Here is a 21,645-nt window from a genome sequence, read left to right as displayed (position 1 = left end):
TATGGTATTTGTATGTGTTTTTGAATTTCTGGTGTGTATACTCTTTCAGGTAGCCACTTTTGTTTGTTGATTGTTTGCAAATCTAACCTGCCATTAGGATTCTTCAAGTCATTATGATTTCATATATACCAAACATGTCTAGGTTATTTTTTATCTAAGGCCTCTTTCACACTTCAGTTGTTTGACGTCAGTCAAGATCCGCCGTTTTGAAAAAGGATCCGCCATTTTTTTTGACAGATCCGTTTTTTTCCCATTGACTTGCACTAGCGGCGGATTTTGACGGATGGTCATCCGTTGGATCCGTTTTTTGACGGATCCGCCATATTTTTGACGTCCGCTGTCTTGAGTGGACAGACAATGAAACTTTTTTTGTCTGCGTTAAAACAGCGGATAGGGCGGCGGATCCGTTGCCAACCGTTATTTGACGGAATCTGGCAACGGATATGCTTTTTTTTTGTTTTGTTTTTTTTACATTGAGCATGCCCGGAAGAATTTCCTTGCCGGAAATTTAACCCAAAATATTCTCTCTCTCTCATTCCCAGACTTTAAATTTCAGTCTCTAGCTGCTAAAGCGGATCAGTCCAAAAATGGATCCGGTGGCATCTGTTTGTACCACAATAGAGACAGATCCGTTTTTTCACAACCTGGCGGATTTTGACTGACGTCAAAAAAACTGAAATGTGAAACAGGCCTAATGGGTTAAAAAAAATTCCAAAGTTTGCTAAAAAAATAAATAAAAATTGCGCCATTTTCCGAGACCCGTAGCATCTCCATTGTTCGTGATCTCGGGTCAAGCGAGGGCTTTTTTTTTTGCGCGCCGAGCTGACGTTTTTAATTATACCATTTTGGTGCAGATACAAACTTTTGATCGCTTGTTATTGCGTTTTAATGCAATGTCGCAGCGACCAAAAAACCTTAATACTTGCGGCTTGATTTTTTTCTCGCTACGCCATTTAGCGATCAGGTTAATCCTTTATTTATTGATAGATCGTGCGATTCTAAACGCGGCGATATCAAATATCTGTAGGTTTGATTTTAGTTTTATTTTGAATGGGGCGAAAGGGGGGGTGAATTGAACTTTTATATATTTTGCATTTTTTTCCATATTTTTAAAAACATTTTTCTTTAACTATTGGCATGCTTCAATAGTCTCCATGGGAGGCTAGAAGCTGCCACAACTTGATCGGCTCTGCTACATAGAAGTGATGATCAGATCGCCTATAGGTAGCAGATTTACTGCATTGCTATCAGCGCCGACCACATGGTGGTGCTCACAGTAATCCAGCATCAACAACCATAGAGGTCTCAAGGAGACTTTTGGTTGTTATGCCGACACATCGGTGACCCGCCATCACGTGACGCAGGTCATCCAGTGTGCGTATTTCCGGCCGGATGCGCTTGTTAAATGCCGCTGTCAGTGTGACAGCAGCATTTAACTAGTTAATAGCTGCGGGCGGATCGCAATTCCACCTACAGCTATTACGAGAACATGTCAGCTGTTTAAAACAGCTGACATGTCCCGTCTTTGAGGTGGGCTCACCGCCGGAGCCCTCATCAAAGCTGGTGATACTGACATTGGCATAATAGTACGTCTGATGTAAGGGGTTAAAACCCTCTATGATTTATATGTACAGTTGCCCGGAAAGTTACAAAGACTATTCTGGAAACAAACAAGCACTGCATTTGGCCATTTTCATCTGGGCCATGGATTTTAAAAGAGAACCCAAGTCTGACCCCTGGAAAACTTCCCAACGTTAATCAAGACTAAAATCTTTTGACTGAAAGTGATAACTCCTGTCTTTTAGAAAAGAGAGATTAAATTTGACAGTAATATATATAATATTTTAAAGCTGTGAATTGCCTGAAAAAAACAAACAAAATAAAAACACACCACTAAATTGCAGCCTGACTATAGGCAACTCACAATTCACATGCATCTTAAAGCTATGTGCAGACAGTATTTTTGCAAAGTTTTCAGAAAATGAGCACAACCTCCAATTTTTTTTTCTTTTTTAACCCCTTTCTGCCAGATGACGTACTATTCCCGGGATAGTACGTCATCATTGATCAGCCGCGCTCACGGGGGGGAGCGCTACTGATAGTGCCAGGTATCAGCTGTGGGAGCCAGGTGTCAGGTGTCACGGACCGCTCCCTGCACTTTTACCCCCGGCACACTGTGATCAAACATGATCGCAGTGTTTCAGGAGCAGGCAGAGGGGCTGTCAGCTGTGACAGCACCTCTGCCTTTGGATCGGAGACCCCACGGCATGTTGCGGGGTCCCAATAGCTGACATGAAGACCCGATGACGTCATGATGACATCCAGGTCTCCAGGCCTGAGAGACTTCCAGTCATGCACAGCGCATGTCAGGAAGTCTCTGTTGTCAGTGCGCAGAAGCTGCAGTGCTGACAGCTTCTATAGCATGCAGATAAGCGAGCAGCCTGAACAAAATAAGTGTCCCATAGTGGGACAAAGTGTAAAAGTCAGAATTAAATAAAAAAAATCTTTTAAAATAATAGTAAAAATATTTAAAAAAAAATATATATTTATTTAACAATAAATCAGTATTTGAATACAAAAAAACTCTTAACCATATAAGTACACATAATTGGTATCCCCACGTCCGTAACGACCCAACCTATAATGTACCACTAGTTAACCCCATTAGTGAAAACCATTTAAAAAAAAAAAAAGCCCAAAAAACCAATGCTTTATCATCATACCGCCGAACAAAAAGTGGAATAACACTCGATCAAAACGACGGATATAAATAAACATGGTACCGCTGAAAACGTCATCTTGTCCCGCAAAAAACAAGCCGCCATCAGGGAAAAAATAAAAAAAAGTTATAGCTCGCAGAATAAAGCGATGCAAAAATTATTATTTTTTATATAAAAGTTTTTGTTATATAAAAGCACCAAAACATTAAAAAATGATATAAATGAGGTATCGCTGTAATCGTACTGACCCAAAGAGTAAAACCGCTTTATCAATTTTTCCACACGCGGAACGGTATAAACACCCCCCCCAAGAAATTCATGAATTGCTGGTTTTTGTTCATTCTGCGCCCCTAAAATCTGAATAAAAAGCGATCAAAAGATGTCACGTGCCCGAACATGATACCAATAAAAATGTCAACTCGTCCCGCAAAAAAATAAGACCTCACATGACTGAGCAAAATATGGAAAAATTATAGCTCTCAAAATGTGGTGATGCAAAAACTAATTTTTTGCAATAAAAAGCGTCTTTTAGCGTGACAGATGCCAAACATAAAAACCCGCCATAAATAGTAAATCAAACCCCCCTTTACCACCCCATTAGTTAGAGAAAAATAAAATAAAAAAATGTACACTGCTCAAAAAAAATAAAGGCAACACTTAAACAACAGAATATAACTCCAAGTAAATCAAACTTCTGTGAAATCAAACTGTCCACTTAGGAAGCAACACTGATTGACAATCAATTTCACATGCTGCTGTGCAAATGGAATAGACAACAGATGGAAATTATTGTCAATTATCAAGACACCCTCAATAAAGGAGTGGTTCTGCAGGTGGGGACCTCAGACCACATCTCAGTACCAATGCTTTCTGGCTGATGTTTCGGTCACTCATGAATGTTGGTTGTGCTTTCACACTCGTGGTAGCATGAGACGGATTCTACAACCCACACAAGTGGCTCAGGTAGTGCAGCTCATCCAGGATGGCACATCAATGCGAGCTGTGGCAAGAAGGTTTGCTGTGTCTGTGAGCGTAGTGTCCAGAGGCTGGAGGCGCTACCAGGAGACAGGCTAGTACACCAGGAGACGTGGAAGGGGCTGTAGGAGGGCAACAACCCAGCAGCAGGACCGCTACCTCCGCCTTTGTGCAAGGAGGAACAGGAGGAGCACTGCCAGAGCCCTGCAAAATGACCTCCAGCAGGCCACAAATGTGCATGTCTCTGCACAAACGGTAAGAAACCGACTCCATGAGGATGGTCTGAGTGCCTGACGTCCACAGATGGGGCTTGTGCTCACAGACCAACACCGTGCAGGACGCTTGGCATTTATAACAGAACACCAGGATTGGCAAATTCGCCACTGGCGCCCTGTTCTCTTCACAGATGAAAGCAGGTTCACACTGAGCACATGTGACAGATGTGACAGTCTGGAGATGCCATGGAGAGCGATCTGCTGCCTGCAACATTCTTCAGCATGACCGGTTTGGCAGTGGGTCAGTAATGGTGTGGGGTAGCATTTCTTTGGAGGGCCGCACAGCCTTCCATGTGCTCGCCAGAGGTAGCCTGACTGCCATTAGGTACCGAGATAAAATCCTCAGACCCTTTGTGAGACCATATGCTGGTGCGGTTGGCCCTGGGTTCCTCCTAATGCAGGACAATGCCAGACCTCATGTGGCTGGAGTGTGTCAGCAGTTCCTGCAAGATGAAGGCATTGAAGCTATGGACTGGCCCGCCCATTCCCCAGACCTGAATCCGATTGAGCACATCTTGAGCACATCTGGAACATCATGTTTCACTCCATCCACCAAGGTCACAATGCACCACAGACTGTCCAGGAGTTGGCGGATGCTTTAGGCCAGGTCTGGGAGGAGATCCCTCAAGAGAACATCTGCCGCCTCATCAGGACCATGCCCAGGCATTGTAGGGAGGTCATACAGGTACATGGAGGCCACACACAATACTGAGAGGGACGTGGAGGCCACACACAATACTAAGCATCTTTTCCTTGTCTTGAGGCATTTCCACTGAAGTTGGATCAATCTGTAATTTGATTTTCCACTTTGATTTTGATCAGCATTCCAAATTCAGACCTCCATGGGATATTAATTTGGATTTACATTGATCATTTTTATGATTTATTGTTCTCAACGCATTCGACTATGTAATGAATAAAGATTTGCAACTGGAATATTTCATTCAGTGATGTCTAGGATGTGGTATTTTAGTGTTCCCTTTATTTTTTTGAACAGTGTATTTATTTCCATTTTCCCATTAGGGTTAGGGTTGGGGCTAAAGTTAGGGTTGGGATTAGGGGTGTGTTGGGGTCAGAGTTGGAGTCAGAATTGGGGGGGGTTCCACGGTTTAGGCACATCAGGGGCCGTCCAAATGTGACATGGCGTCCGATCTCAATATCAGCCAATTTTGCGTTGAAAAAGTCAAAGGCGCTCCTTCCCTTCTGAGCTCTGCCGTGCGCCCAAACAGTGGTTTACATGCATATATGGTGTATCAGCGTACTCAGGACAAATTGCACAACAACTTTTGGGGTCCAATTTCTCCTGTTACCCTTGGTAAAAATAAAACAAATTGGATCAGAAGTAAATTTTTTGTGAAAAAAAAGTTAAATGTTCATTTTTTTTAATCATTCCAAAAATTCCCGTGAAGCACCTGAAGGGTTAATAAACTTCTTGAATGTGGTTTTGAGCACCTTCAGGGGTGCACTTTTTAGAATGATGTCACTTTTGGGTATTTTCTATCATATAGACCCCTCAAAGTGACTTCAAATGTGATGTGGTCTGTAAAAGAAAATAGTGTTGTAAAAATGAGAAATCGCTGGTCAACTTTTAACCCTTATAACTTCCTATAAAAAAAAAAAATTTTGGTTCCAAAATTGTGCTGATGTAAAGTAAACATGTGGGAAATGTTATTTATTAGCTATTTTGTGTGACATATTTCACTGTTTTAAAGACATGAAAATGCAAACTTTGAAAATTGCGAAATTTTCAAAGTTTTCCCCAAACTTCCGTTTTTTTTTTTCCACAAATAAACGCAAGTTATATGAATGAATGTTACCACTAACATTAAGTACAATATGTCACGAGAAAACAAAGTCAGAATCACTGGGATCCATGGAAGCGTTCCAGAGTTATTACCTCATAAAGGGACAGTGGTCAGAATTGTAAAAATTGGCCCGGTCATGAACATGCAAACCACCTAGGAGGTTAAAGGGGTTAAAAGGATTTGGGGAGTTTCTGCTCAATTTCTGTTCAAAAAACACCACTGTGTGCATATACCATTGGGGTATGGCTATGCAGCAGCTTTGGCTGCAATGTTGGTTGCAAGCCCAAAGATCGCAATATGCTGCTACGACTTTGCAGAGTAATACAAGTGAATGTGATTGCATTGCAGTGAGAATACAAAGACACAAAAACAAATCCAACGGTCTGAATTTTTGTGATTTGCTTGTCAAGGTCACAGCACCTTGCGGTTTGCAATACAACCTCCATTACATTCACATTATGCGGGGATGTAGAAGTGGCACAAAGTGATCTTTAGCTACATGACCTGTGTCATGGCCAAAGCCACGGTGTGACCCACTCCGGCCTCGTTTTCCAAGCTGCAAAGTGACCGAATGACAATTATTAGATGTGGTCTTCATGTCATGCTCCCGGGTGAAAGTGGACAAAGACTATTGCCCATCACTCAAATATATCATGCAAAGTGTATCAGTCATTTTCCCCAGCTTACAAAAAAAAAAAAACAACACACAACAACCACACACGAGCCATGGCATGATAAATCTCAAATTAACATTAAACTACAATAAGAAATAAGAAAACAAAAAACACTTTTTTTTTTCAAAGGCTCAGTTCACACTTTGCGCTATGGAGCAGTTTTCTAAGAAGTTATGAGAAGCCTAGGAGCATGTTCACATTGTCAGGAAGTAAACATGGATTCTGTGCCTAAAATCTTTACTAACACTGCTGAAATTCTTCCCAAAATGCAAATATTTTAAAACATGTTCCCCAGGAAAAAAAACAGGAGAAAAAAAAAAAAAATAAAAAATAAAATGAACTAACTCGCGGCAAGTTTTTAATTTCATAACCTTACTGTCAACAGCGCTGATACGGTGGCGCATGTCTGACAAATCAAGAGTTTCCATCTTGGTTTTTCCTGACCTTATGTGAACATAGCTTAAAAGAAAAGTATAACTGAAAGTTTTTACATTTCTATTTGTTTGTTTGTTTTGTTTTAATCCATTACTACTTGTGGGATAATATTTAAAAAAATGGCAATGAAACAAAGTCTGTATCAGGACTAAACGCCACATGTTCTCACCTGTTCTTATGAAGATAAAAGCGGTGTATGCTCCAAACACTGCAGTGTATGAAAACTGAAAAGCTACAAGAAAAATAAAATGGCCTCAATTGTGCAAATTAAGCAAAGAAAAAAACCAAAAAAAAAAAAAACAAGACAAAATGATAAAAATAAAATTCTATTCATAGTCTGAAAATGGAACATTACATACCAGCAGACAGAAATATGCTCAGGACGGTACCTTGCCGAAACCTCAGCTGTTCAATGACATGATGAAAATGAGCTGAAAAAAAATAAAATACAATAAAATTAGTAATTATATATCCAAGAATGAAGCAGAGCAAGTGTACTCTCCTAAACGCACCCAAGAAAGTGTTCACAGAAGTCCGTGCAAACACCTGTTAGGCCGCGTTCCCACGATGAGCTTTTGATATTGCAGATTTTCTGCGCTATTTCTGCACCCATTAAAGGGAACCTGTCACCTCATTTTTCCGCTATAAGCTGCGGCCACTTCCTTTTGGGGATTATCTACAACATTCTATAATGCTGTAGATAAGCCCCTGATCTAACCTGGAAGATAAGGAAAACAACTTTTATTATACTCACCCGGGGGCGGACCGGTCTGGTCCGATCCGATGGGTGTCGCAGGTCCGGCGCCTTCCATCTTCATGCAGTGAATGTCATCATCCTCCTTGTTTCGTGTCACGGCTCCTGCGCAGGCATACTGATCTGCCCTGTTGAGGGCAGAGCATATTCCTGCAGTGCGCAGGCGCTGAGCCTCTCTGACCTTTCCCGGTGCCTGCGCACTGCAGTACTTTGATCTGCCCTCAACAAGGCAGATCAGTACGCCTGCGCAGGAGCCAAGACACAAAGCAAGGAGGATGATGACATCATCTCTAGAAGATGGAAGGCGCCGGACCTGCGATACCCATCGGATCGGACTGGACCGCCCCCGGGTGAGTATAATAAAACTTGTTTTCCTTATCTTCCAGGTTAGATCAGGGGCTTATCTACAGCATTATAGAATGTTGTAGATAAGCCCCGAAAGGCAGTGGCCGCAGCTTATAGCGGAAAAACGAGGTGACAGATTCCCTTTAAGTAAAATAGATTACGCGCCTTCTTTTCAAAAAGAAGCATTGTATAAAAAAAATTTAAAAAAAACTCACCCAAAACTCATCGTGGGAACGTAGCCTAAGTTCTTGGTCAAGGTTTTAAAATGCATCATCATTCTTGGTGGAGGTTTTTATATTATGCAGACCTTAGATAATAATGGGATAATACTGGCTGCACACAGACTGTAAAAATAATTGCCTGAACTTACCCCGAGCCTAAATTCAGACAAATGTATGTTTGATTCGTTTGTGCAACAGACTGCACATAGACCAATACTAGTGTACGTGCTAGTGCACAGGTCCACATTGGGGGAGAAAACAAAAAAATTATAAAACCTTGCAAATTATTTTATTATGGGATTTGTCTTCATTCCAGTAAAAAAAAAAAAAAAAACATGCAAGTTGCTTCTAAACCCCGGATTTTGCCCAGTCTATTTGCATTAATATCAGAGTGCACGCATTTGGAGTACAGATGATGGCAGTGATGGGACAGCACTAGTGATGAGCGAACGTGCTTGGATAAGGTGATATCCTAGAATGCTCGGATGCTAACCAAGTGATATCGGTGTACTCGAAAAATATGTTCAGTCCCTGAGGCTGCTGCAGGAGATCGTTCTGATAAGCAGAACACTCAGGAGTCAGGCAATACTCATCACTGCCATCATCTGTACTCCAAAGGAATACGTTCTGATAGCAATGTAGCTGAAGGCAGGCAGAGAGACTGAGGAAAAGCCGCCATTTACAGGTGTTTTTTTTTGTTTTGTTAAACAGCAATAAAAACAAATTCCTTAATGAAGATATTTGGAAAGTTTCATAACTTTCCATTCTGGACAAAATAAAAAAAAAAAATAAAAAATAGCTTAGGTATTCTTTTTAAAGACTACATCAGTAGGATCAACCCCTCCTAAGGCCTGTTTCACACATCCGTTTTTTGACGTCCGCCAAAGTGTGAAAAAACGGATGTGTGAAACAGGCCTAAGCCATCTGTATGGACATGTAGGTCATATAAAGTTGTGTAAAATGATATCATGATGTCTGCGATCTGATGCCTTATTAAGAAAAGCATGGATTTCTCTAGAATATGTAAATGAGCTGTTAAGATCTATGGGCCGGACGTAGATCTCCCTGATCTAACTACAGAGCTTATGTTAAATGAAAGGCAGTGTTACCAGTGTGAGACATGTATATCAGGAGAGCAGACTGCCAGTCATTACATGTCTCACACTGGTAACGCTCCTTTCATGTAAAATAATGTGTGGAGGCAGATTCTCAGGGAGATCTACATCCAGCACATAGATCTTAACAGCTCATCTACATATTGAATAGAATGTTGAATTCTCTGGAATAAGACATCAGATCGCAGATATTGGGGTATCATTTTGTCCAACTTTTTATGACCTACATGCCCATATAGACGGCTTAGGAGGGTTTTTCCTACAGACAGATGCCATTTAACCCCTTTTGCCATCTGACGTACTATCCCGCCCATGGGACCTGGGCCCCTATGCTCATGGACGGGATAGTACGTCATAGCGATCAGCGGCGCTCACATGGTGAGCGCCGCTGATCGCGGCCAGGTGTCAGCTGATTATCACAGCTGACACCCGGCACTATGTCAGGGGCGGTCACGGACCGTCCTGACATGTTAATCCCTGGCACACTGCGATCAAACACGATCGCAGTGTACCGTGGGTTTAGGGAATCATCGGCAGGGAGGGGGCTCCCTCCGTGCTTCCTGAGACCCCCGTAGCAGAGCAATGTGCAGCGCTGTTGCGGGGGCCTCCTTCCCTGCAGGTCCCCGAATCCAAAATGGCGGTGGGGACCTTTGGGGGCCTGCAGGGAGGTGGCTTCCTCATGCCTGCAAAGCACCGGCATGAGGAAGCCTGCAGCACTACCTGTGACAGATCGCTGATCTGTCACAGCGATCTGTGATGTGACAGATCAGCGAAGTGTAAAAAGGAGATTTTTGTGTACTCACCTTAAAATCTCTTTCTCTTAGCCTCTAATTGGGGGACACAGAATCATGGGTGTTATGCTGCTGTCCGCTAGGAGGCGACACTATGCATAATCTGAAAAAGGTTAGCTATGGCTCCTCCTCTGCAGAATACACCCCTGGATGGCGTCCGCCTTCTCCAGTATTGTGCAAAAGCATTAGGAGGAACATAACAGAAGAAACATAACCATGCCTGTAAGAAGGCTACTATGTACAAGCTCAAAGAACAATATGAGAACCCAACCGTAACAGCCGCCAATTAAGGGCAACAGGGTGGGAACTGTGTCCCCCAATTAGGGGCTAAGAGAAAGAGGCTTTATGGTGAGTACACAAAAATCTCCTTTACTCTGTCGCCTCATTGGGGGACACAGAACCATGGGACGTCCCAAAGCAGTCCCTGGGTGGGAAGCAATGGACGAATATTGTGCTAGCAGGACCCTAAACTTGGGGCACTGCCGCCTGCAGAACCAGTCTACCCAGGCTCGCGTCCGCTGAGGACTGGGTATGAACACTGTAGTGTTTTGTAAATGTGTGTAGGTTAGTTCAAGTGGCCGCCTTGCACACTTGTTGTGCCGAAACCTGGTGCCGAATGGCCCAGGAGGCCCCTACTTCCCGAGTAGAGTGGGGCGTGATACCGGCCGGAAGAGAGGAACTGTTGAGTCGGTAAGCCTCATGTATGGTGGACTTGATCCACCTGGCAAGGGTAGCCTTGGAGGCCGGCAGGCCCTTGCGACCGCCTTCCGGAAGAATGAAGAGGGAATCAGACTTCCGGAAGGGGGCAGTCCTGGACATATAAATCCGCAATGCTCTGATGAGGTCAAGCGTATGCAGAGCCTTCTGCACTCTATGAGCCGGAACCGGACAAAGGGATGGCAGTGAGATTTCCTCATTGAGGTGAAAGGTGGACACAACCTTCGGAAGGAAGGATGGTACAGTACGGAGGACCACCTTGTCCTGGTGAAAAGCTAGGAAAGGCCGTCTGCAGGAAAGTGCTGACAATTCCGACACCCTGCGTAGCGAGGTGATTGCCACTAGGAAAACCACTTTCTGTGACAGAATACAGAGTGGAACTTCTTTAAGGGGTTCGAAGGGTGGTGCCTGCAATGCTGTCAGGACCAGGTTGAGGTCCCACGTTTCCAGTGGACGCCTGCAGGGAGGAACCAATCGGGAAACTCCCTGGAGAAAAGTTCTTACTTGCGGTTTGGTAGCAATGCGCCTTTGAAAAAGGACTGAAAGCGCTGACACCTGACCCTTAAGCGAGCCTAGGGATAGCTTGGCGTCTAGGCCCGACTGAAGGAAACCTAGTACCTTCGGGAGAATAAGGGAGTGGGACCTGTCCATGAGATTCGCACCAGGAAAAGAAAGTTCTCCAGGTACAATAATAAATCTTGGCAGAAGCTGGCTTCCTTGCCCTAATCATGGTCGCAATGACATCCGGTGTGAACCCTGCCTGGGTTAGAATCCGGGTTTCAAGGGCCATGCCGTCAAATTGAGAGCCCCTAAATTCTGATGGTAGAACGGACCTTGTGACAGAAGGTCGTGACGATCGGGGAGACGCCAGGGGGCGTCTGCTGTAAGATGAACGATGTCGGCGTACAATGTACGTCTGGGCCAGTCCGGCGCGATCAGGATGGTTGGAACTCCCTCTTGTTTGATCTTCCTCACTACTCTGGAGATCAGGAGGAGAGTGGAAAGATGTACAGGAGCTGGAAATGGGTCCAGTCCTGAACCAGGGCATCCGCTCCGAGCGACCGCGGGTCGTGTGTCCTGGCCATGAAATTGGAGACCTTGGCATTGAGATGGGATGCCATTAGGTCCACATCCGGGGTTCCCCAGCGTTGACAGATCTGGTAAAAAATTTCGGGGTGGAGAGACCACTCCCCCGAGTCGAATCCTTGCCTGCTGAGGAATTCTGCTTCCCAGTTTTCCACCCCTGGAATGTGGACCGCCGAGAGTACCGACCTGGTGTCTTCCGCCCAGTGGAGAATATGTGTTACTTCTCTCATCGCCTGGACACTACAGGTCCCGCCTTGGTGATTCACATATGCCACCGCCGTGGCATTGTCCGACTGTTTCCGTATGTGAGAGGCCGCCAGCAGGTGATGAAAGGTTCTCAGTGCCAGGAAGATGGCCCGAATTTCCAGGATATTGATGGGCAAGGTCGCTTCCATTGGTGACCACTTGCCTTGTGCCCTGTGATGTAGGTGCACCACACCCCAACCTGTCAGGCTTGCATCGGTGGTCAGGACCTTCCACTGACCTGAAAGAAAGGGTTTTCCTCTTGTAAGCGAAGTTGGCTTGAGCCACCAATGTACGGACCTCCTGGTTGACGATGTCAACCGGAACTCCCTGTCGAGGGAGAAGGGGTTCTTGTCCCAAGACCTGAGGATGGCTAGTTGAAGAGGACTGAGGTGAAACTGGGCAAATGGCACTGCCTCCATTGCTGCTGCCATCCTGCCGAGGACTCTCATGGCAAACCGGAGAGATCGGGGAGGTTTGCGGAGGAGTGTGCGCACTCCTAGACGGAGGGCCAGTGTCTTGTCCTTGGGAAGGACCACAAGACCCCTGGAGGTGTCGAATAGCATTCCCAGGAAGGTTAAAGTCTGACTCGGGGTAGTCGATGATTCTTGTAAATTGACTAACCATCCCAGACGACTTAGTGTGTCGATTGTGATTGAGACACTGACCTCGCAGTCCTTGAAGGTGGAACACTTGATGAGAAGGTCGTCTAGATACGGAACGACTAGAATGCCTCTGGAGTGTAGAAAATCCATGGTGGCTGCCATGACCTTGGTAAACGTTCTTGAAGCTGTGGTGAGTCCGAACGGGAGAGCGACAAACTGGTAGTGGTCTTGGTTGACCGCGAACCTGAGAAACCTTTGATGGGCGGGAGCAAATGTTATGTGGAGATATGCGTCTTGTATGTCTATGGAGGCAAGGTATTCTCCCTACTCCATGGATGCTATGATGGACCGGAGGGAATCTGCTGTGAGCTCATTTTCGGGTTTGCCTCTGGCTTCTGGTGAGGGTTATGGAGCTGGCTGTGACAGAGGAGTAGTGAGTTCTCTATCAGGACTCCCTCTGTTGGTGAAGGGAGGTAATGAAGCTGATCTAAATGGCAGAGACTGGCCACCTGAGGAAGAGGACTGCGATTGGACATCAGGAGTTTCTGATTGGATTTAAGGCAGCCGACTCCCTAGTTTCTTGCTGGCGATTTTTCCTGACTGTGGCTTCTGGTTTCCAGTTTGGTTCCTGCCTTCCTAAAGCTAAGTTTTCTCTGCTATTGTTCATATGAGATTTTGTCTGGTTTACTTAGTTTTTGTGTTCAGCCAGCCCTGGCTGGGACTGGGCTGAATCCCCATTTTGTCTCTGATCAGTTGATCTCTTTTGCTCTGTCTTCAGAATATACCTGAGTGCTGATATAGTGATTTGAAGTCTAGCGACTTCAGGGCCTTTTTCTATCAGACGTGTTGGACATTTTTTTTGGCAGGGTTTTTTGCGTGATTGCAGACAGCAGCTTTTCTTTCCTGTCCTTTCTAGTTAGTGAGGGCCCCATGGTTTGCTCAGCCTATCTTTCTATCTGTGTCTGTGTTTTCATCTTGTTTCACAGACAATACATGTTGGGGGCTGTCTATTGCTTTGGGGTAGTTTAGATTTCCCCTTTCTTCCTTTATGCTTATTTAGTTCTCCGGCCGTGACGAGGCATCTAGGACCTCCGTAGGCAAGCTCCATGGCTACTGCTAGTTGCCAACCTCTCTGGTTTTCTGGGCTTAGCTTGCTTTTTGTTTTTTTCCTCCTCGGTGACCCATTCATAACAGAATCACCAGCCATACCGCAGATTCTAGGGTACTCAAAAGCAGGAGAGAATTGTAAATAAAAAAAAAAAAAAAAAAAAAAAGTGTCAGAATTTTTTTTTTGTATGTATATTTTCTTTTTTTTCCTGGGGCCGTAGGAGGATTCTTTTTTTTTTTCTTTTTCTCCTTGATGGAGATTAAGCAATTGTCTGATCATGTGGAGCAGCTCGCTGCTGAAGTGCGGGGAATTTCCGCCTTTCTCACTCATTCACATGCTGTTGAACCAAGGATCCCTGCTCCTGATGTGTTTTCTGGGGATCGGTCTAAATTTTTGAATTTTAAGAATTGTAAATTATTTCTTGCCTTGAAGCCTAACTCATCGGGGAGCTCTGCGCAGCAGGTTAAATTACCATCCCCTTGCTGTGCGGCGATCCCCAGGATTGGGCGTTTTCTTTGACACCTGAAGATCCTGTTTTGACTAATGTGGATGCATTTTTTCAAGCCTTGGAGTTGTTATATAATGAACCTAATGCTATTGATCAAGCTGAGAGAGCCCTATTGGCATTGAACCAGGGTCAGGATCCTGCAGAGTTATACTGTCAGAAATTCTGAAGGTGGGCGGTCCTTACTACATGGAATGCATTGGCAGCTCTCTTTCGGAAGGGTTTGTCTGAGACTTTAAAAGATACTATGGTGGGATTTCCTGTTTCCTCTGGTCTTGACGATTCTATGTCATTAGTAGAGTTGAGCGACTTTTGATTTTTTAGGGTCGCGTTTCGTTTCGTGAAACCCGACTTTTCTAAAAGTCGGGTCGAGCAAGATCGTCCGATTATAGGGAAAAGTCGGGGTCGTCCCGAAACACGAAACCCAATGTAAGTCAATGGGGAATAAAAGTCGGCAGTGAGAGGAGGACAGGAAACGCACCTACAGTGCCCATTTGAATGCCAAAAGCATCAATTCTTCTTACTTAAGCTTGTCAACCTTAATTAACTTCATAATACAAGTTACGCACTGAAAAATGGGGGTTATTTGGCTAAAGTTGTGGGGGGGGAGGGCTGGCTGCAGGTTTTCATGTGCCCTGGGCGAAAGAGCGCCCCTTTAACACATACCACAACTCATCATGCTCCGATACGGCAGAGAAATAGCAGTATAGTACAATGAAAAATACCTCACTTTTTACATCTCATGATGAGGCCCATCTATTTCTCCATACAGAATCATTGGTCCCATATAATGTTTGAAACAGTATATGATGAGCTCCACATAATGCTACAGTATATGTTGGTCCCCATGGATGAAGCTCCACTGTCTTATGGGCCCAAATAATGCTCCAAACATAATGGGCCCCATTTCTAATGCTCTAGTGTATAATGGGCCCTGTAAATGCTGCTCCAGTGTCTGATGTACACCTTTGGAATGTTCCAGTGTATGGTGGGCCCCATCTATCATTCTCCAGAGTATAGTGCTCCCCAAAAATTGCTGTCCCAACATTGAAAACAATCAAATAAGTCTCCTCGCTAGGGAATCCCTGTACTTCTCTGGATTCCTTGTCGTCCCCATCTTCCATCTCACTGCACAGTATTTCAACTTTGCAAGTGCTGTGATCCTGGGCAAGCAGGGGGGGCCCACTCGTTGGCGACGGCACTGGCACAGGGCCCATGATAGTACGGTGGTGTGTCTGATGGCGGGTGGGCCGAACCTGCACTTTCATCTGCAGCTTCCTCTTTGTCACCGTGTAAGATGGAACTGTATATGGGAAGGGTAACCTGAGTTTCATCAGGGTCAGATTCAGGTCATGTAGCATGCGAGGGGAATGTAGTGGTCTGGGTCAATGTACCAGCAGATTCATCGAGCAGTGGCTGGGCATCAGTGCACTTGTGTCGCCCCCAGGAGTACGGTCGCCACAGTGGCATTACCTTCTTCCTAGGGAGTGTGATGTCATGCTTGGGAGCAACGAAGGATCTCTCTAGCAGGTTAACTGATTGGGCGGCATTATTCCCACGAGTCATGACCCTCCAAACAGCGTTCATGAAGGCAAAGTGTTTGTTTTACGTGGGCAGTATGGTTGTAAAGCTGAACCTTAAAGGAATGTCCAGAAGGGCACCACCAGGAGTGGAGCCTACGGTTAAATTCGACTCCACCTGGGAAACCTCAACCATGCCAGCTACAGAACAGATGCACACATTGCAAGCTTAATTCTGTTAACGAACGAGACTCCGTCATGCCCCGCGGTCCGAGTCCGGCTTACTAGAGGGACACGTGAGGCTCTGGCACATGAGATTGGCCAATAACTGGTGTGTCATGCCCTTACATGTCCGTGGCTGCATGTGCGCTACACTGAAAAGGCCAGCGTTTGTCGCTTACGGGTGCAGAAAACCCGCTGAACAACGTTAGTGATGGGGATCACTGATTACAATTATTACCCGCGAACGATGATTTCCCAGTAAGTGCAGGTCAACCGCAGTTCCGGAATTAGGCCTAACCGTCATTCCTGAAAAAATTAAAAACTTACGTGTGCAAACCACAGGTGCTGTAGCTTGCTTAACAGCTCGCCAGCCGTTCTCACGCCCAGTATGGATTACACGTGATTGCACAAAGGTGAGAAAGGGTACCGTATCCCCAGATAACATGTATGGATAGCGTACACATTCAAAATATATGTCTATACATCAGGAGGCAGGCTCAGACGGTGTTAGGCCCAGTATGGATTGCACGTGATTGCACAAAGGTTAGAAAGGGTACCGTATCCCCGGATAACATGTATGGATAGCGTACACATTCAAAATATATGTCTCAGGAGGCAGGCTCAGACGGTGTCAGGCCCAGTATGGATTGCACGTGATTGCACAAAGGTTAGAAAGGGTACCGTATCCCCGGATAACATGTATGGATAGCGTACACATTCAAAATATATGTCTCAGGAGGCAGGCTCAGACGGTGTTAGGCCCAGTATGGATTGCACGTGATTGCACAAAGGTTAGAAAGGGTACCGTATCCCCAGATAACATGTATGGATAGCGTACACATTCAAAATATATGTCTATACATCAGGAGGCAGGCTCAGATGGTGTCAGGCCCAGTATGGATTGCACGTGATTGCACAAAGGTTAGAAAGGGTACCATATCCCCGGATAACATGTATGGATAGCGTACACATTCAAAATATATGTCTCAGGAGGCAGGCTCAGACGGTGTCAGGCCCAGTATGGATTGCACGTGATTGCACAAAGGTTAGAAAGGGTACCGTATCCCCGGATAACATGTATGGATAGCGTACACATTCAAAATATATGTCTCAGGAGGCAGGCTCAGACGGTGTTAGGCCCAGTATGGATTGCACGTGATTGCACAAAGGTTAGAAAGGGTACCGTATCCCCGGATAACATGTATGGATAGCGTACACATTCAAAATATATGTCTCAGGAGGCAGGCTCAGACGGTGTCAGGCCCAGTATGGATTGCACGTGATTGCACAAAGGTTAGAAAGGGTACCGTATCCCCGGATAACATGTATGGATAGCGTACACATTCAAAATATATGTCTATACATCAGGAGGCAGGCTCAGACGGTGTCAGGCCCAGTATGGATTGCACGTGATTGCACAAAGGTTAGAAAGGGTACCGTATCCCCGGATAACATGTATGGATAGCGTACACATTCAAAATATATGTCTCAGGAGGCAGGCTCAGACGGTGTCAGGCCCAGTATGGATTGCACGTGATTGCACAAAGGTTAGAAAGGGTAACGTATCCCCGGATAACATGTATGGATAGCGTACACATTCAAAATATATGTCTCAGGAGGCAGGCTCAGACGGTGTTAGGCCCAGTATGGATTGCACATGATTGCACAAAGGTTAGAAAGGGTACCATTTCCCCGGATAACATGTATGGATAGCGTGCACATTCAAAATATATGTCTCAGGAGGCAGGCTCAGACGGTGTTAGGCCCAGTATGGATTGCACGTGATTGCACAAAGGTTAGAAAGGGTACCGTATCCCCAGATAACATGTATGGATAGCGTACACATTCAAAATATATGTCTCAGGAGGCAGGCTCAGACGGTGTCAGGCACAGTATGGATTTGACGGCCCAGATTACACAGCGGAGGAGCAGGGAGAGGTAAAGATTGCAACTGCTGGGGTCCTGCCCAAGCAAGGGGGGCCCACTCGTGGGCGTCGGTACTGGCACTGGGCCCCTCATAGTACAGCGGTGTGTCTGACGGCGGGTGTGCACCACCACCGTCAGAGACACTTGATTGCACTATGAGGGACCCTGTGCCAGTGCCCGCGCCCAAGAGTCGGCCTACCCACCTGTCCAGGGCAACGGCACTCGCACGGTGTCGTGCGCTAGGTGGTGACCCCGGCCATGGGGGGGGAGGCAGCACAGTTAGGGAGTTTTAGAAAGTGGCATATGTTGATGTTGGACATTCAGCTGATGCAAAAGGCGAAATAGGTGAAGTCCCAGGAAGAGGTGGACCAAAGCAAGCCATTTTTCTGTCACCCTATGTGTCATCAGGGGAAGGTGGGACAAAATCCTTGGAAACCCATGCATGGTTCATTTTAATGAAGGTTAGATCATCCACATTTTGGGTTGACAGACGGGTCCTTTTTTCTGTCAGGATTGATCCAGCTGCACTGAAGACTCTTTCCGATAGCACACTTGCAGCTGGGCAAGCGAGCTCCTGTAAGGCATATTGGGCCAATTCAGGCCAGGTGTCCAGTTTAGCGGCCCAATAGTCAAAGGGGAATGACCTGTGTGGGAGAACATCGATATGGGAGGAAAAATAGTTTGTAACCATAGTTGACAACTGCTGTCTCCTGTCACTTTCCATCGATGCTGTATTACCAGTTGTGTGAGCGGTACTTGAAAAATCAGTCCACAACATTGTCATGAAACCCCTGTCTCCAACGCCACTTCTGCTGTGTGCACCATGAACACCTCTGCCAAGCTGCCCCCGGCCCGTACGGCTCGTGTGAGAACCATCACTGCTGCTGTGTGCTGGGAATGCCTCAAGCAACCGATTTACCAGAGTTGCTTGTTTATTAGCCAATATTAGGTCAAGGTTCTCCTGTGGCATGATGTTTTGTAATTTGCCTTTATAGCGTGGATCCAGGATGCTGGCCAACCAGTAGTCGTCATCGTTCATCATTTTGGCAATGCGGGGGTCCCTTTTTAGGATCCGCAAGGCATAATCTGACATGTGGGCCAATGTTCCCGGTGTCAATGATGCACTGCGAGTGCTGGTTGGAGGAGCACTTTCTGGCAAATCCACATCCCTCCAGTCATGCACAAACCCTGTACCAGACCTTGCCACGCCAACATTTTCACTTGCCCCACGAGATGCATCCTCCTCCCCTAAGTAATCATCCCCATCATCATCCTCCTCCTCCTCTTCTTCCTCCAACTCGTCCAGGAGAGGTCCCTGAGGAGACAATGGCTGAATGTCATCAAGGATTCCCTCCACCTCTTCCTCCTCGTCAACATTGGCTGCAGACGCCTGCTCCTTAAGGTGCGTCAAAGTTTGCATGAGCAGACGCATAAGTGGGATGCTCATGCTTAGGATGGCGTCATCTGCGCTTACCAGCCGTGTGCATTCCTCAAAACACTGAAGGACTTTACAGAGGTCTTTCAGCTTCGACCACTCACACCTGTCAACTCCATGTCTGCTCTCAAAGTGCCTGGCCGTGTATCCTCCCACAAATGCATTATGGCCTGCCTCTGCTCGCACAGCCGCTCCACCATGTGCAGGGTGGAGTTCCACCTTGTTGCAATGTCGATAATGAGGCGGTGGTTGGGAAGGTGGAGCAATCGCTGCAGCTTCTGCATACGAACGGAGTGTACAGGCGACCGGCGGATGTGCGCGCACAGTCTTCGCACCTTCTGGAGCAGGGCTGTTAACTCCGGATAATTTTTGAGGAAGCACTGCACCACCAGGTTCAAGGTGTGAGCCAAGCAAGGTACAGTGGGGAAAAAAAGGATTTAGTCAGTCAGCAATAGTGCAAGTTCCACCACTTAAAAAGATGAGAGGCGTCTGTAATTTACATCATAGGTAGACCTCAACTATGGGAGACAAACTGAGAAAAAAAAATCCAGAAAATCACATTGTCTGTTTTTTTTTCATTTTATTTGCATATTATGGTGGAAAATAAGTATTTGGTCAGAAACAAGCAATCAAGATTTCTGGCTCTCACAGACCTGTAACTTCTTCTTTAAGAGTCTCCTCTTTCCTCCACTCATTACCTGTAGTAATGGCACCTGTTTAAACTTGTTATCAGTATAAAAAGACACCTGTGCACACCCTCAAACAGTCTGACTCCAAACTCCACTATGGTGAAGACCAAAGAGCTGTCAAAGGACACCAGAAACAAAATTGTAGCCCTGCACCAGGCTGGGAAGACTGAATCTGCAATAGCCAACCAGCTTCCAGTGAAGAAATCAACTGTGGGAGCAATAATTAGAAAATGGAAGACATACAAGACCACTGATAATCTCCCTCGATCTGGTGCTCCACGCAAAATCCCACCCCGTGGGGTCAGAATGATCACAAGAACGGTGAGCAAAAATCCCAGAACCACGCAGGGGGACCTAGTGAATGAACTGCAGAGAGCTGGGACCAATGTAACAAGGCCTACCATAAGTAACACACTACGCCACCATGGACTCAGATCCTGCAGTGCCAGACGTGTCCCACTGCTTAAGCCTGTACATGTCCGGGCCCGTCTGACGTTTGCTAGAGAGCATTTGGATGATCCAGAGGAGTTTTGGGAGAATGTCCTATGGTCTGATGAAACCAAACTGGAACTGTTTGGTAGAAACACAACTTGTCGTGTTTGGAGGAAAAAGAATACTGAGTTGCATCCATCAAACACCATACCTACTGTAAAGCATGGTGGTGGAAACATCATGCTTTGGGGCTGTTTCTCTGCAAAGGGGCCAGGACGATTGATCCGGGTACATGAAAGAATGAATGGGGCCATGTATCGTGAGATTTTGCGTGCAAACCTCCTTCCATCAGCAAGGGCATTGAAGATGAAACGTGGCTGGGTCTTTCAACATGACAATGATCCAAAGCACACCGCCAGGGCAACGAAGGAGTGGCTTCGTAAGAAGCATTTCAAGGTCCTGGAGTGGCCTAGCCAGTCTCCACATCTCAACCCTATAGAAAACCTTTGGAGGGAGTTGAAAGTCCGTGTTGCCAAGCGAAAAGCCAAAAACATCACTGCTCTAGAGGAAATCTGCATGGAGGAATGGGCCAACATACCAACAACAGTGTGTGGCAACCTTGTGAAGACTTACAGAAAACGTTTGACCTCTGTCATTGCCAACAAAGGATATATCACAAAGTATTGAGATGAAATTTTGTTTCTGACCAAATACTTATTTTCCACCATAATATGCAAATAAAATGAAAAAAAACCAGACAATGTGATTTTCTGGATTTTTTTTTCTCAGTTTGTCTCCCATAGTTGAGGTCTACCTATGATGTAAATTACAGACGCCTCTCATCTTTTTAAGTGGTGGAACTTGCACTATTGCTGACTGACTAAATACTTTTTTTCCCCACTGTATGTGGCTGAGTTTTGAAAGGGCTATGGCTGCCACAAAATTACGGCCGTTATCACTAACTACCTTGCCTGCTTCAAGATGTACACTACCCAGCCATGACTCAGTTTGTCGCTTCAAGTACTCGGCCAGCACCTCGGCGGTGTG

The 21,645-nt window shown here is 45.7% G+C and overlaps 1 pseudogene; it reads right to left on the bottom strand.

Annotated features, from left to right (window-relative positions):
* Nucleotides 1–21,645, bottom strand: part of LOC141078106 (uncharacterized) — a 766,429-nt pseudogene that overhangs the window by 183,763 nt on the left and 561,021 nt on the right.

The sequence above is a fragment of the Dendrobates tinctorius genome, unplaced genomic scaffold (assembly GCF_039654945.1).
Source record: "Dendrobates tinctorius isolate UK_male_01 unplaced genomic scaffold, ASM3965494v1 ptg000503c, whole genome shotgun sequence".
Taxonomy (NCBI): Eukaryota; Metazoa; Chordata; class Amphibia; order Anura; family Dendrobatidae; genus Dendrobates; species Dendrobates tinctorius.
This window is presented reverse-complemented; position numbering and strand designations above follow the sequence as displayed.